The following is a 15,601-nucleotide window of genomic DNA, read 5'->3' on the forward strand; positions in this document are numbered from 1 at the left end:
TATTTGACATCAAATGAGCGGAGGTCATGGTGACAAGGCAAACGAGCAGATGAGCGGTCAAATATGGTAACCCAAAACCCACGGAAGCTAGTGAAAAACGAGATGAGATGGTCCCACCCAGACACGAAGCAGAAGAGTGCCATGTTCAAGAGCGACATACTGCCGACGCAATAATTGCAGTTCCATTTTCCCCACCATTTCTGGCAGGTACCCCGGTTATTTTTGGATGACAAGCTTGACGGGGATAGCATATGCTTGAAAAGTTTCATTTCGACAACGCCCGATGTCATCAAGTGTTTAACGAGCCTGACAAAGGAAAAACTCAGCGTCTTTTCTTGTTTAGAGAGTCTGAAAAGACAGCGGAAAAGGAAACTCCAGGGGGGTCCTTTTTCGTAAAGTTGTGTCTCTCGAGCCCGAAAAAGTATAAAACTATGCTCGAAAGAACCGCCCGATCATTACGATCGAGGAGTACTTTTCATGAGTAGTGATATCGATCTGAAAAAGTAAAAAAGTAATCGGTATCACATCGTTTCGTAACAATTAACGAACCGGAAACGACAAGGGTCCGACAATCTTTTCATTTTTACACGGTCGGAAAAGGGTTTAAAGACGACCGCCTCATTTTTACTTTTAACGAGTCAAGAGGGATAACTCGGCAATCTTTTCATATTTTACGAGTCAGAAAAGAGCTTAAAGGAGACTCATCCTAGAGGAACGAGTGGTATAAAGGGTAGCAACTGGTTCCGGCAATGGTGGAACTGCTAAAAACATGTAATGGTCAAGAGGCTGGCTATCAAAACCACTCATAACTGCGGTCCCTCAGGAAAGGTAAAACAACCAAGTGAAAGCATATGATCGGCCAAAGAGATGGTGGCGATGGAATGAAAACAACCAAGGCTCATCTAGCAAAATTCAGCGGATAAAGATAGCAATCACAAGATGTAAAATGGGTATGGGTTCATTTTTACACAAGCTTGAACCATGGAGAACTTTGCTTGGATTATGTTTCATGTTTACACAAGCTTGAAACGAAAAATTATGCTTGTTATAAGTTCGCATGCCCCCAGCATAATGACGCACATGCCCCCAGCATAATGACGCACATCGAGGTACATGCCCCCCAAGCTTCATTGCATTCAACAAAGTGGGTGGAATGAAGGTTCACTCTCGAGATCTATGAAAGACTCGACTTTTAGTTTACGAGATCCTAATCAAAAGACTCGATTTGGAAAGGGAGGTGTTTCATTTTTTAATGAGGTTGACACAACAAAAGAACTATCCTCATAACCCTTGTTTCATTTTTTAACAAGCTTGACACAAGATCAGGAACTATGCTCGACCACCTTGTTTCGTTTTTTAACGAGGTCGCCACCAGATCAAAACTATCCTCGGAACGTCTTGTTTCATTTTTTAGGGAGCTTGACACAAGACAAAGAACCGTGCTCCGACCAACCTAGTTTCATTTTTTAAGGAGCTTGACATAGGAAAGTGAACTATGCTCCACCAGACCTGGTTTCATTTTTTAAGGAGCTTGACACCGGAAAGGAACTATGCTCCATCCAGACTTCATCATAATGAACGGGAAGCGGAGGCCCCCAAGAAAGTGGCTTCGGAGGGAAGGCCGACATCTTGGAAAGCAGGACCTAATGCCCCTAGGACACTATGCACGATGGTGTCATCACTGGGTATGGGCATGGGGTGGGTGGCCACGTAGTTGATTTGCGGCGAGGCAAATGCAACTTGTGGCTGAAAGCCAGGAGGGAAGGACGAGTGTGCCGGAGGGGCTTGTGGACGAACGAACGATAATTGATCGAACGTCACAATTCTTCCATCGTGTGGAAAGCAAACCACATGGAAAAGTGAAGAAACAAGGGCTCCCATGGCATACACAAAGTCACGACCAAGGAGAAGACTGAAGTCTAAAGATCCTTGGGTAACCGAGACGTCGATATAGACAGTCTTGCCTCCCAAAGTGATAGGAAACTTCGGAAGGATCCCTAACGGCTGACTCGTTCCGCCGTCGAACGCGGTGAGATGCGGTGCGACAGGTACAAGCGATGGGGAACCCAAAGCTCGCCAAGTAGTAACGGGCATAAGACTAACCGATGCTCCTTCATCTAACACAGTGCCAGGCAGCGCCTTATTGCAAGCATAGGCGGTGACCCAGAAAGGCACATGGGATGGGAGAGGAGGGGCAGTCAAATGACTCCAATCGAAGGAAATGACCGAACTACTTGGTGGGGGAACCATATGGTTGCCCCCCTGCTCGGAAAGAACCGAATCTAAATTCTCCGGAGAGGTTTCAGGAGAACCTTCATCAAGCTCAGGAGGATCTGCCGAGACGATAAGAACATGAGAATTTTGCTCTTCCGAAACAGAGTGCTTGAGAGGAGGTGAACTCGAATCAACACCCTTTCCGACCAACGATTGGTCTGGAACAGGCTGGACACAGCCGGGTTCGGGAAGAGGGGCCTGGACAAGAGAAGAATGTGAACCAATCTCATTGTCGGGAGGCGAATGATCTGCAGCTGCAGAGAGACGTTGATATCCAACGGGGAATTGGGGTGAGGGAGCTGTAAGACTTTCCAAGACACTGGAGGCTTTATCCATGAGCGGACAAAGGTGAAGGGGATGATTGCCTTCACAAAGTTTACAGGGGATTCGAATCTTCCCTTTCTCCTTACCATTCCCAGCTGATGAGGTAGCATCGCCATGATGTTCAGCGGGCGATGAGGGGCGGGCCGGATTGCGAGACCAGACTTCTAATACCCTGGGAATGCCAGGACAATCACGAAGCAGATGGTCCTCCTTGCATAATCGACAAGGAAACTTGACCTTCCGCGGAGGAGCAGAAGGTGACCCGACTTCAGGTGTACTGGAGTGGATAGCTGGACTTGAGAGGGGGACTGTGTGTGTAGGCCCTCCCTTAGGGGACTTCTTCTTCTTGGTCTTCCTCTTCTTCTTCTTAGCCACCTGGTTACTCACATCAAGAATTTCACCAGGCGAAGTACAAGAGGATGACGTAGAAGTAGGCGTCAAAGGGGAGAGATCCACCTTAGGATCAACATGATGTTGTTCAGGTGGAGGGACTGATGGACTAACAGCCGATACGGTAGGAACCAAAGAGGTTGAAAACAACCAAACAGGCAACCCAACAGTTAACCCTGTCAGCGCGACTTTTGCCCAAAAAACCGAGCTGATCTCAGAAAAACACAGTCATCGCGGAATTAAGCTAGAAAGTGGCGCTGACATCGCGGATATACACGTCTTTTCCGCGCTGATCCGATTTTCAGCGCGACTGTTAAAATTAAATCCGCGATGGAGCTCAAAAATAGTGACAGGAAAATCAAAACTCCCAAATCAAAACAGCCAATCTTTCAATCAAACAGGGGCATTTCCCAGATCAACCCAGGAAATGCAAAAGACTGATAATTAATCCCCAAAATTTCAAAAAGAGAGCAATCAAACAAACTCAAAACAAGGATGAATGAAAAAGGACAAAGGCCAGGTACCCAGTGGAGTCGCCAAATTGTTGGAGAGGTAAATCCCCTCTACGGATAGAGGCGATCCCTACTAGCCCAGCAGGGGTCTAGCAACAATCAATCAATGCTACTCTGCAAGCTCCTAATTGCAATTAAACAAAGTAGGTAAAAACACCTACTTGGATTCCAACGCTCTTGTTTGACGAAGAGATGCCACACTCGCTCCTTTGCTCTGGCCGGTCACGATCCTCCACTATCCTCGTGGTTGGACACCTGCACATACAAAGAGAAGACAAACACAAGCGTGAAATCTAATAAAAGCAACCATACATCAGTCAGAAAGGATGTAATTCACATTTAACCATTGCATAGACAAATGAGAATGGAACTATAACAGTAGTCATCTATTATTAATCAATAATCAGAGAAAGATACAACCATTGTTCTGACGCTGAGTCCTTCTCGAGAGGGTCCAGCCAGCAAGTCTCATAAGCATTCACCCAAGAAGTGGATCTCCCAAATCAAGTAACTCTCTCTCACACAAAGCTCTAAGACTTCATAACCTTTCTCTAGCTCTCTAGCAATCCACACTCTAGCACACCATACTATCTACTAGCAGCGCACAAAACTATGAATTCCTTAGTGTCAAAGTCTATTCCCCCAAAGTGAGAACTAGCTGCTGATAGTAATGGTGGAGGAATATATAGGAGAAGGAGTCTCCATGGAGGGTGGAAGGATAAGCTCATCTCCAAGAAAGGTGGCCCATATGACGAATAGACATGCCATAGAAGGGAGGGCGACACTCACAAGGCCAACAACCAGGTCTGGAGTCATCTGGAAGGTTGGCTGTTAGAACAAATTCGCCCAAACAGGATCAGCGCGGATTATAAAGGAACTGTCGCGCTGACGTCGCACCTCAATAACTGAGAAGGCCATGTCAGTGCGACTCAATACAAGGCAAGACGCGCTGGCTCATGAAATTCGATCAGCGCGGAAAACAAGTGTACTTCCGCGCTGGCAGCGCATTTGGTCTGTTATGGAGCGCCCATCAGCGCGGTTATTTGGACAAAAGTCGCGCTGATAGCAAAAACTTTGGCAAAGTGGGTTATTTGGCCAGTTTAGAGAGCATGAGCATGATAAATTTGATTTCATGACACAGTAGGGATACTGACTGGATGACAGTGACAAATTGATGTGTAACACCTCTTGTCATCTTGCTTGTGGGGCTTAAGGAGGAAATGAGAGGTATGACATAAGAATTTTAAATTCAGGAGAAAACAGAGTTTCTTGTGTATGTAATCCACTAGATTTTAGAGCACTTCTAGTTCATTTTCTTGTAAATGGGGATGGATTTTTAGATCCTACCTCTTTAGAATGGTGATATTCCCTCTTGAACCCTTCTCTACCTATCCTGTAGACTGCCTCTGTAGACTGTTTCTGTAGGAATTCTTGTGCATGCTCCTGTAGAAATTCTCTTGCAGAACAATGGATCCTTGCTTCCAGTGGGTGGCCAGAGTTATGAGAGCTACTTGAGTGAGGGAGTTTCAAGGAGGTGGAATGCATGAATGCATGCAAACGATGTTTTGTTTCCCTTTATACCACCTCATCATTCCCTCTCCTCGAAATCAGCTCCCACGGTTGTTAAATCCATAGTTAACCACTTCTTGTCCTACTCCTCTGTTCTTTGAGTTGACTGTAGCCACGTGTGAAAGGACACCCTACTTTTTATGTGATGACTAAACAAAGGTGGCCAAGTTAACTAGCCACATTTTCACTTACAAACCAACTACCTCTTAACCTTTACAACTTTTGATCAAATGATGCATATGAGTGAGTGAGTGGGAGACTTACCTGTGGTCTTGATGCCATGCTGCAATTGTCAAAGATCAAAGGTGTTGTGTTATCTATTTGATGCATGGTCATTCTTCTTCCTCTTATGTTGTATGTTGATGGTTTATTAGCTTTTGGAGGTGTCTATGACTGGAGATATGATGTTGTTGCTGTTGTGCAACTCCTGGATTACCACTTGGCAACGTTTGGTGTCTCCCTTAGAATTGCTTGACCATGTTGCTGGCTGGTGCTATGAGGATGTTGTAATCAATGGATAGAGGGAGTAGGAGTGTGTGTGGATGCAAGGATGATGGTAATGGATGAGGTGAGGGGTTAGATCATGTCTAGAATGAATTTTGGGGACCTAACCAAACTACCATTCAGGGGATCCTGTAGAAAACACAATCTTCACCTGAATTGAAGCAATGAAGTGAAAACTAATGGAATTGATGGAGGGATGCATGGTAAGGAGTGGAAGAGATGAATATATGTGAGGCAGGGTTCCCTTTGGATCTTCTCTTTTCTCCTTGATTGTCTTTCTCACCCACCTGCAAATAACAATTATGTATTTTTTATTTTTTCTTTTATTATTATATTTTTTATTTTTTTTAAAACACCTAGGCTGACTCAAAGAGGTTTTCACCCTAGATATCTGCCCTGGGTGCCTCAAGGAAAGTTTTCACCTAGGGATATTCTTACTCTTTTTCATTTTTTCTCATCCTTGGGCTGCCTCACGAGGTTTTCAACCCAAAGATGGGACTCAGGCACCTCATGGAGGTTTTCACCTGAATCGTTATTCTTTTTTCTCTTTTTCAATGCCCTGATGAGGGAGGAGTTGGAACTTGCTCCACCATCATCATTGTCTTATTGATATTGTCAATGAACTCTTATTTTGATAAAGGCCTCTTGTACATTTTCAATCGATGTCCATTAACAAGCAATGGAATGGCTTCTTCATCTATAGTTCTGATTTGCACTAAACCATTATCATGGCACCTTTCCACCACATAAGGTCCGAGTCATCTTGTCCTTAGCTTGCCCTTGAAGTCTTTATAACTAGATTCATATAACAATGCCTAGTCTCCCTCTTGAAATTGCTTCCCCTTAATATGTCTGTCATGCCAGATCTTCCTCTGAAGCTAAACTATCTTTGTATGTAGGAGGGCATGCATTCTGAATTCATCCAAGCCATTCAAATGGAACAATCTTTCTTTTTGTGCGTGACTGAGATCTAAATCTAGTTGGCCCGCCATCCTCAATGTGTTATATTCAAACTCAATGGACAGCAAAGCCTTTTTCCCATAGACCATCTCATAGGGTGTAAATCCAGTGGTGGTCTTCCATGTTGTATTATAGGCCCAAGTGGCCTCAACTAGTCTCTCTACCCAATCCTTCCTGTTGTTGCTCATTACCTTGGTTAAGATGTTCTCCAGTGACCTGTTGTCACCTCCACTTGCCCATTAGCTTGTGGATGATAAGGAGTGGAGGTTCGATGCTTGATTTTGTGATGGCTAAGCAGTTCTTCAATCATGTTGGAGCTAAACTAGTTGCCTTGGTCTGTGACTAGCTCTCTAGAGTACCCAAATTTGTAGAATACATTCTCCCTTAGGAACTTAGCCACCTTCTCTTATGTTGTTGCCTTAATCACCTTGGTTTCAGCCCACTTAGTCAAATAATCAGTGCACACAATAATTTACTGCTTTTTCTTTGAAGCAGGGTCGATATGCCCAATGAAGTCCATGCCCCACTTGTCAAATGGCTCAAAAGTCACTTGAGGTTGTAGGGACATTTCATCTCTTAGAGTAGACTTTCCCATCCTCTAGCACCAATCACATTAACTAATGTACTTTTTCACATCCTGATGAAGAGTAGGCCAATAATAGCCTTCTTGCAACACTTTGAACGATGTCCTCTTTGTTGCAAAGTGACCTCCACAAGGCCCATCATGACAGGTCAAAAGGATGTTAAAGACTTCCTCTATCCTTACACACCTTCTTAAGATTTGATCTGGGCCAAGTTTGAAAAGATTACCCCCAATCCAGGTGAATGGAGCGCTCTTCCTGACTATCTTGCTCTTTTCTTTGAAGGGAAAATTTGGTGAAAACTCTGATGATACCAAATAGTTTGCTATATCAGCAAACCATGGGGAGAGAACTGAAATATCAAACAAATGCTCGTCTGGTAACTGGTCATCCACCATTCCTTCTTCACATGCAGGTAGATTCATCCTAGATAGAAAGTCTGCAACAACATTTTCCTTACCAGGCTTATCAACAATAGTTAGATCAAACTGTTGTAATAAAAGCAACCATCTTATAGTTCTAGCATTCACATCTGTTTTGTTCATTAAATATTTGATTGCAGCATGATCAATATGCACAAATGTTTGATAGCCTATAATGTAATTCCTAAAAAATTTTAATGTATGCACAACAGCCAGGGGTTCCTTTTTGGTCCCAGTATAGTTTAGCTCAGCCTTTGATAGGTTCTTATTGATAAAATATATGGCATAGGGAAATTTCTCCTCTTCTTGACCTAAGGCTGCTCCTATGGCTTTGTGTGAGGCATCACCATGAATATGAAAAGGGAAGGCCCAGTTTGGGCCTCTAAGGATTGGTGCAGTGTTTAACTTACTCTTTAGAATGTCTACGGCCTCTTGACAGCTCTTTGACCATATAAACTCAGAATCTTTGGCCAACAACCCAAACAAAGGAGAGGTCAACCCTCTAAAGTCCTTTATGAAACTTCAGTAGTATCCAGCTAACCCTAAAAAACTCCTAACATCTCTCTGCTTTTGTGGAGGTGGGACCCTTTGGATGATTGCTATTTTGTTTGGGTCCACCTGCAGTCCTTGCTGAGATATTGAATGACCTAGCATGGTCCCTTCAGTCATTAAGAATTCACATTTTTCTGGACTGAGAGATAGGTTCATTTCAATGCATTTTTGCAATACTTTGCCTAGGTTAGTCAGGGCTTCTTGAAAATCATAGCCATAAGGTGTAAAGTCATCCATATAGATTTCCACAACATCATGTACTAATTCAGCAAAAATACTCAAGACTACTCTCTGGAAAGTGGCAAGAGCATTGCATAGGCCAAAAGGAAGGACCCTATAGGCAAAAGTACCCCAAGGATAGGTGAATGTGGTCTTATCCTAGTCTTCTGGGCAGATTTGGATTTGGTTGTACCCACTGAATCCATCTAGGAAAGAAAAGAACTTATTCTCTGCCACGCCATCTAACACTTGGTCAATGAAGGGTAGGGGAAAATGATCCTTCTTTGTGGCTTTGTTCAACTCCCTATAATATACAAAAATCCTCCACCTACCATTTTTCTTGGTAACTGACACTAAAGGAGAGACCCACTCACTGTCTGAGATAGGGTAAATGAATCCTGCATCTAGCAGTTTTTGCAGTTCTTATTTGACTATGCCTTTAAGAGTTGGATTCATCCTCCTTTGTGGTTGCTTGACTGGCTTGCAACCTTCTTTGATGTATATGTGGTGAGTACACACTGAGGGGTGTACTCCATTTCCTTGTAACTCCAAGCGAAGGCTTCTAGGTTTTCTCTCAACATGTTGCATAACCCTTCCTCTTCAAGAGCAGACAGAGATGGATTAATTTTTAAAGTTTTCTCTGGGCCGAATTCTATGGTTTTGACACGGAGTGGGTTGTAATTGGCCAAGCATAAGTCAATTGGATGATTGTTTTGGGTTTCCCTTACTTCTTCTTCTAATGGTAATGAACTAGGAGTTGGACTTTGGAGCAGGTGGTTGCTTCCAAAGCATAAAGTTGGGCAAAATAAACCTCATCTTCTTCCTCCTCCTCCAACCATAAAGGTAAATCATGCTCTAGGGAAGGTTGAGCAGGAGGGTATAGGACTAACTATTTGGACATATGCCCATTCTTGATTGTCATATTCCCAACTCTGCAGCTAATGTAAGCATCAGTTGTGGCCAACCATGGCCTCCGAAGGATGAGAGGGTAACTAGTAAGCTTAGCCTTAGGCTGGAGAACTAGGAAATCTGCAAGGTACTCCCAGGAGTCAATGGAGACCATCACATCCTCCACAATTCCCTCAGGGGTGACTGTGGAACGGTCTGCAAGTTGTAGAACTGTTGTGGTCTTCCTCAATGACCCTTGGAGGTTGAGCTTGAGCATGGTGTCCTTGGTCATCACATTAATGGCAACCCCAAGATCAATCAGAGTGTGTGGGACAATGGTGCCATTGATGTGCACATATACTACAGGGCTTCCAGGGTCCAAATATTTTGGACATATTACCTGCCCCAGCATTAAGTCAAACAATTGGCCAATGACATTAATGGTAGGGGCATCCTGTTTTCTTCTTCTTGGATGCTTGAAGCACTCCTCCTTAATCAACTTATTGTAAATGGGAACATCTTTTATTGCATGGAGAAGGGGGATCTTTACACAGATTTTTCAATTCTCCCAGAAGTTTAGTTTCTTCCAGGGTAGGCTAGAGTGGTTGGGCTAATATCTCAAGAAAGGGTGGATTTAGTTTAAGGTTGCTTTCCTCTCTTTCTTCCTCAACCTCCCTATGTGGAGAGGGATGTTGGTTATCAAGGAGAATTCTCCTATACCTTAGGTTGATCTCCTGGATTTCTATAGCATAAGCTGGGTATGATGTCTCTCCACTGTACACTTGTTGAGCCTGCCTATTATTTGGGTTTGGATTTGGATGGGCAAGCATCTGGGGTTGCTTAGGTGGAGCAGAGTGCAGGAGTTGTGGTTGGGTAGGTGGTGGAGGCAATAGGGCTGGAACATTGTTGAATTGGGGCCTCCACCCCTGGAGTGGGGTATTCCACTAATGTTGTGGTTGAACATAAGGTTGAAATGACTGGCTGGCTGGCTAGGAATGATACTGAGATGCATAGGACCAAGGAGGGGGTGTAGAATAGGAAGGATGAGCAGGGGGTCCCCAAGAAGGTATAGATGTGGTTTGGTTGAGGTTTTAATATGCATGGGATGGCCCTTGCATACCCTACTGGTATGGTCTAGGCCCAAGAGGTCTCCTTTGGTTGATGTAGCAAAGCTACTCAGTGACCCCTTGAGCTCCTTGATATACAGCTTTGAATCCAGGTAAAGAAGGGCACTTGCCTGTGGAGTGGTTTTCTCCACAGATTGAGCAAATCTTAATACAGTTCAATGGACATTCATTCCTAGAATGCCTCATGGTGCATCTAGGATGAAAGATGGCCAAGGCTCTGTCTAATTCCTCTTGCTTCCTTTTGATGTTCATGGTGTCGAATTGCAAGGCAAGGGTTTGCAGCATATCACTTTTGAAATCATCCAGCATATTTCTAATTTCTCCCTTGATGGATGAGTTGGAGGATGATGTACTGGCCATAGGTTGACTACCCCTACCCTTTTTCTTGGTTGCCCTAGAATGGTTTCTAAAGGCAATCTTGATATCCTCATAGGGTAATTGGTAGATATCTCCTCCTGCTATCATATGTGAGGTATCTAGAAGATCCTCCCTTACTGCTCTATGCAGGACTAGCTTCAGTGACTCAGGGTCAAGTGTGCACCTGACCCTTTTGTAACTAAGCTAGAATCTTTCTTCATAGTCTTCTAAGGATTGATCTTGGCCTATGGTCATCCTGAAAATCTCTTCTTTAGTATCCTTTGACCTATAGTTGTCCCTATATTTTTTTTTTTTTAATCTTGTTGCATTTGAACCCAATTTGTGATGCTATCTCCAAGTAAACCCATGAACCAGCGCAATGTTGCATCCTTAAGGGTAGATGGAAACAATTTTAACTTTTTCTCATCATCTGTATAGTCATAGGTTCGGCATATAACAGCAAACTCAAATAGGAAAGTGTCAGGGTCCTCTGTGGTCAGGCCATGGAAATGAGGTAGAGCAGAGGGGCTTATATTCTTCATCTTAGTATCCCCATTGGTTTCCCTGATGGGGAAGCACCCTCAATTCTCTCTTTATTCCCTCTATCATTTTGGTTTTCAGCCATTGGTTCAGTAAGAATGGGTTCTTCCTCTTCTTCTTCCCCTGTAGGTTCCTCAAATGTGTAAGGTTGCTCACCAAAAGGGTCTTCCAATTCACCGTCACTAAAGAAGAGAGAAGGTTGACTGTTTGATGCAATGGGGGTATTTGACAAGAATTTCCCTGAATTATCCCTATTCTTGTGAGGCATGAAAGGAAATTTTTTAGGGTTGATTTTTGTAAGATTTTTTTTTTAAAGCTGGAAAGTACTTTGTAGAAAGGAAATTGTTGATTGAATGAAAAACCACTAACAAGAAAAACTACTTGCAGAATGAAATTGTTGATTGAAGGAAGACTATTGACAGAAAAAGACTACTTGGTGAATTGAAATTCTACTTGCAGAATGAAAAGGAAAGATAATAATGACAAATGAAAGAAAGGAAGTTACTAACAAAGAAACTACTTGCTGAATTGAAATTCCACTTGCAGAATGGAAAGGAAAGCAGATAATGACAACTGAAAGAAAGGAAGAAACTAGATTAATTTTGTAGAAATAAACTAATGGAAGAAAATTGGAGACTAGAAATATAAGAAAGCAGTAATCACATTCTTCTTAGACACCTCCCCGGCAACGGCGCCAAGAAGTGATGAGCCTAGGTATTGCAACAAGAATGCTGCAACTCCCAGGGCTACCATCTTTACTTATCAACCCGGGGTTCATACAAATTTGGAGGTGATAGTGCTATATGCACAAGTAAAAGTGAAGGTACTTCCTGTTTTCACTCCTCATCTTTCAAGAGACCCTAGGGGTTCCAAGCCAGACTTCTATAGGGTCAGAAGAAGCTTAATTCTTTGATGGAAGAAGAGAAAATCTATTCTAAGAGAGAGCTACTCTACTGCAGTAATGAAGAAAATAGCATGTAATTCTAAACCACACCATAACCTAATTAACCAATTAAACAGCTATGCTTATCAAAATTGTTAAATCAATCACTAACCTAATGTTTCTATCTAAGTTGTAGAGGTAAAGAGCATCAAACTATACTAAGGTGTAAGCAAAGAAACTTAAGCTAAATCGGTTTTCAAGCGGAAGAGCAATCGAAGGTCGAAATCAGTGAAAGGAGGACATAAGGAAGCAGTAGTGCATAAGAACCATTGGATCAGCCAACGAACAGAAGATGAACGGCGGAGATCTTATCGCGAAGGCTTAAGTGACTAGATGGATGAACAAGGTGAATGCACAGGATGAATGGTTGAGGTCTTATTGTGGAGGTTAAGTGGATAGATGGATGAACCAGACGTACAAAAGGGATGAACCGCAAAGATCTTATCGCGGAGATTAAGTCAAGAGATGGATGGACAGGATTAATCGAAGGATGGACGACGGAGATCGTATCACGGGAAAAAGAAACGTGCGGAAATGATGGAGCGGGTTTCGAAGGCGGTAAGTAGTTTCTCACACGCCCTCAAGGCTGTAAGCTGTATTTTGAAATTTCACGCAATTAGCCTAACTGTGTGACACGTAGCACGAGAAAACCACTTTTCTCGTGTGCTCTCGGGCAGATAACAACCATGCAAGAGTTCGCACAAGATTGCACGATAGCCAAAGGATCAAGCAAGGCATATCTACAGTGGGGGTTTAAAGTGCATAAAGTGTTGAGGTGACTCGATAACCATCGGATCAGGCAAGGCAGATCGACGGTGGGGACTTAAAGTGCATAAAGTAAGTGGAAGATTTCACGTGAGGTGGCATTTGGATAAAAAAATGAATCGGACGATGATTGGGAAGGTTTGTTGTGGATCGGACGGTAATGAAACAATGCATGAAGAACATGTTGAAGGCGGTTTCAAATGAAAAATGACAAAAAAAAACAGTGAGGGTGATCAAGTAACTGCATCAAACTACAAACTCCATAGCTCATGTGAGAACCAGAAACCTGTGTTTTTGGGGTTGCTGAAGGGTCTCTTCCTCAAGTCATGGTCCTAGAGGGAGGAGATGAGGCCGAGTCACCTGCAGAAAACCTTGTGGTGATATTTTCCTCATAGCTAACCTATGAACTGAAAGAAGGCACAAATGGAAGTAAACGGAAGCACAACCGATCTACTCTACACTACTGTAAGCGAAATGCATCTACTTAAGCAAATGAACAGTTAAACCATAACTCTACGCTATACTATTGTAATGAAAGTGCAGCTACTTAAGCAAATGAACAAAAATAGAAACCTATGCTAGCATACATGTATAGTAAAGAGGAGCTTTGGCTGCTTGGGTTGGGCCCTAACCCAAGAGCTTCAGCCCTCTAAGTTAACTCAGAGCTGGCTCAAAACGAAACTCATTCTCATTATCAAAACCATGGATTACATAACAAACTATCACAAGTCTTGCAACTCATAGATAAAGCAGAGTTTTTCAATAAAAGACTGAATCCTACTGAGGTCCTAAGCCTCTCTACTTATACATCTAAAGTCTCCAACGACTTCTTTCCAATTAGGGAGGCTTGGCTCCCCACTCAAGATAAACTGGTTTCTGTCACTTTCACTTGCTCGGCTATCTTTTAGTCCTCATGATTTAGTTGTTTGCACTCCGAGCTGATGGAGGAATATTTGAATGGAGGGGTAGTAAATGAGGAGGATTTACCTCCTATAATTCCTCTCCCTTGTCCCATTCGAGTTTTGACCAAGGTCTTTTCCACAATTCCTTTCTTTCATCCTTTATTCCTGCATTACATGCACATTAGATCACAAAGCAAAATATCCAACTCTAACTCATCTCATAAACAAAATATAATCAAAAGTATGCAATAAGTTGTGAGAATAGTTAGTTTGACTAAGCTAGGAGGTAAATTAAGGCCAATTAATGCCCATACAATTACCCAATGATGAAGCTCATCAGTGACATCTTGTTGAAGCAAATTTTTGCCTTCGTTGCAACCTGGTGCATTGGTGTGGCTCCTCCATCCAACTCATCCACTAACATGTGCATGGTATTCTTGGGTGCGGTCGAACTGGAAAAACACTGATGCATAGTGTTTGTATTGATCTTCCAATGTGTGCTAGTGGCCATGCCTATCAACTGTCAACTGCATGTTCAACTCCAGTCGGACTTGCTTCTTGTCTTTGCCTTGGTGAGTGTGCCAAATGGGCTAGATCGCATGAATGTGCACAATGACATGCATGCTTCAGAATTTCCTTGCATGTGATCAACAACACTGCTCACCTTGTCTGCTCTATGCCAGCTGCTGGGATGGATCTATAACTTGTACGGGCGCAGTTTCATCCGTATTTGCATATTGTGCCCCCTGATGTACTTATTCCTACTGCAACTCATTCTCTCGTCTATGCAGATCATGTTCTTCCTTGAGTTGTTTCTTCAGCACATGCAACTCCTTCTCTGTTCCATTCTCTGCCTTCGCGTGATCTTCATGTCGTGTCATCACCTCATAGCCTAAATGTCCAAAGTTTTTTTCATCACAAGTGGATCTTCTTGAGCTTACAACTTTTTTTCGCCTCTGTATTTTCAAAAACCTTCCTCTTGTGTTTGTTGCATCCGTATGTGGCCTTCACCTGCTGTTGATGATGTTTCTTCTTGTGATTATGTTGTCGCCATATATTGATATCCTTGTCTATGAACAACTTGATGTCTTGGCCAGTAGGCAAGTTCTTAGACACTTGATCGAATGCATCCCCAAGTCTACTCTGAATGGTGTCTTCGACTCTACTCTCCTAGAAACCATTGTACCTGTGCTACTAAGAGGCAGATGAACACTTGCGATACCTGGAGACAAGGAAACACTCATGGCAAGTAATCTATCAGTTGAAACCAAAACAAACTTGAGAACTAACTTGCAACATACCTGTGTGACTGATCATGAAGGTCACGCAATTTCTGTCAGGAGGTCAGGAGAATGATTGCCAAAACTACGCAAGGCATAGTACAAGCTGTCAAGAGGCTAACTAATGGCTGCAACTGCGCAATGCATAGTCCAGCCTGGCCTTCTGAGGACTGAAACTGCACAATGCGCAATTTCATTCAGCAGTGACATGCAACCAGCTAACTGCATTGCATAGTTTCTGGGGCCAATAGGACACTGCCTCCAAGAATTGCGCAATGCAAGCCTGGACGTCAGTGCCTGGCTAGCCGGGCAAGGCACGGTCTGGGCCAAGGTAGCCCAGTCCAGCTGACGGGTGACTAAAAACATGAGAAGTGTGAAAGAATGGTGATATGAGTACAAACAAGAGTGAACGATCATTCATGCAAACAGCACGTGCAGGATTCGAAAAACAAGAAAACATGCATGTGTGTGAAGCGAGTCGCCACAACGACG

This window comes from Pinus tabuliformis, chromosome J (assembly GCF_031772625.1).
Source record: "Pinus tabuliformis cultivar Carrire ecotype Pingquan chromosome J, CPIR1, whole genome shotgun sequence".
In the NCBI taxonomy this organism is placed as follows: Eukaryota; Viridiplantae; Streptophyta; class Pinopsida; order Pinales; family Pinaceae; genus Pinus; species Pinus tabuliformis.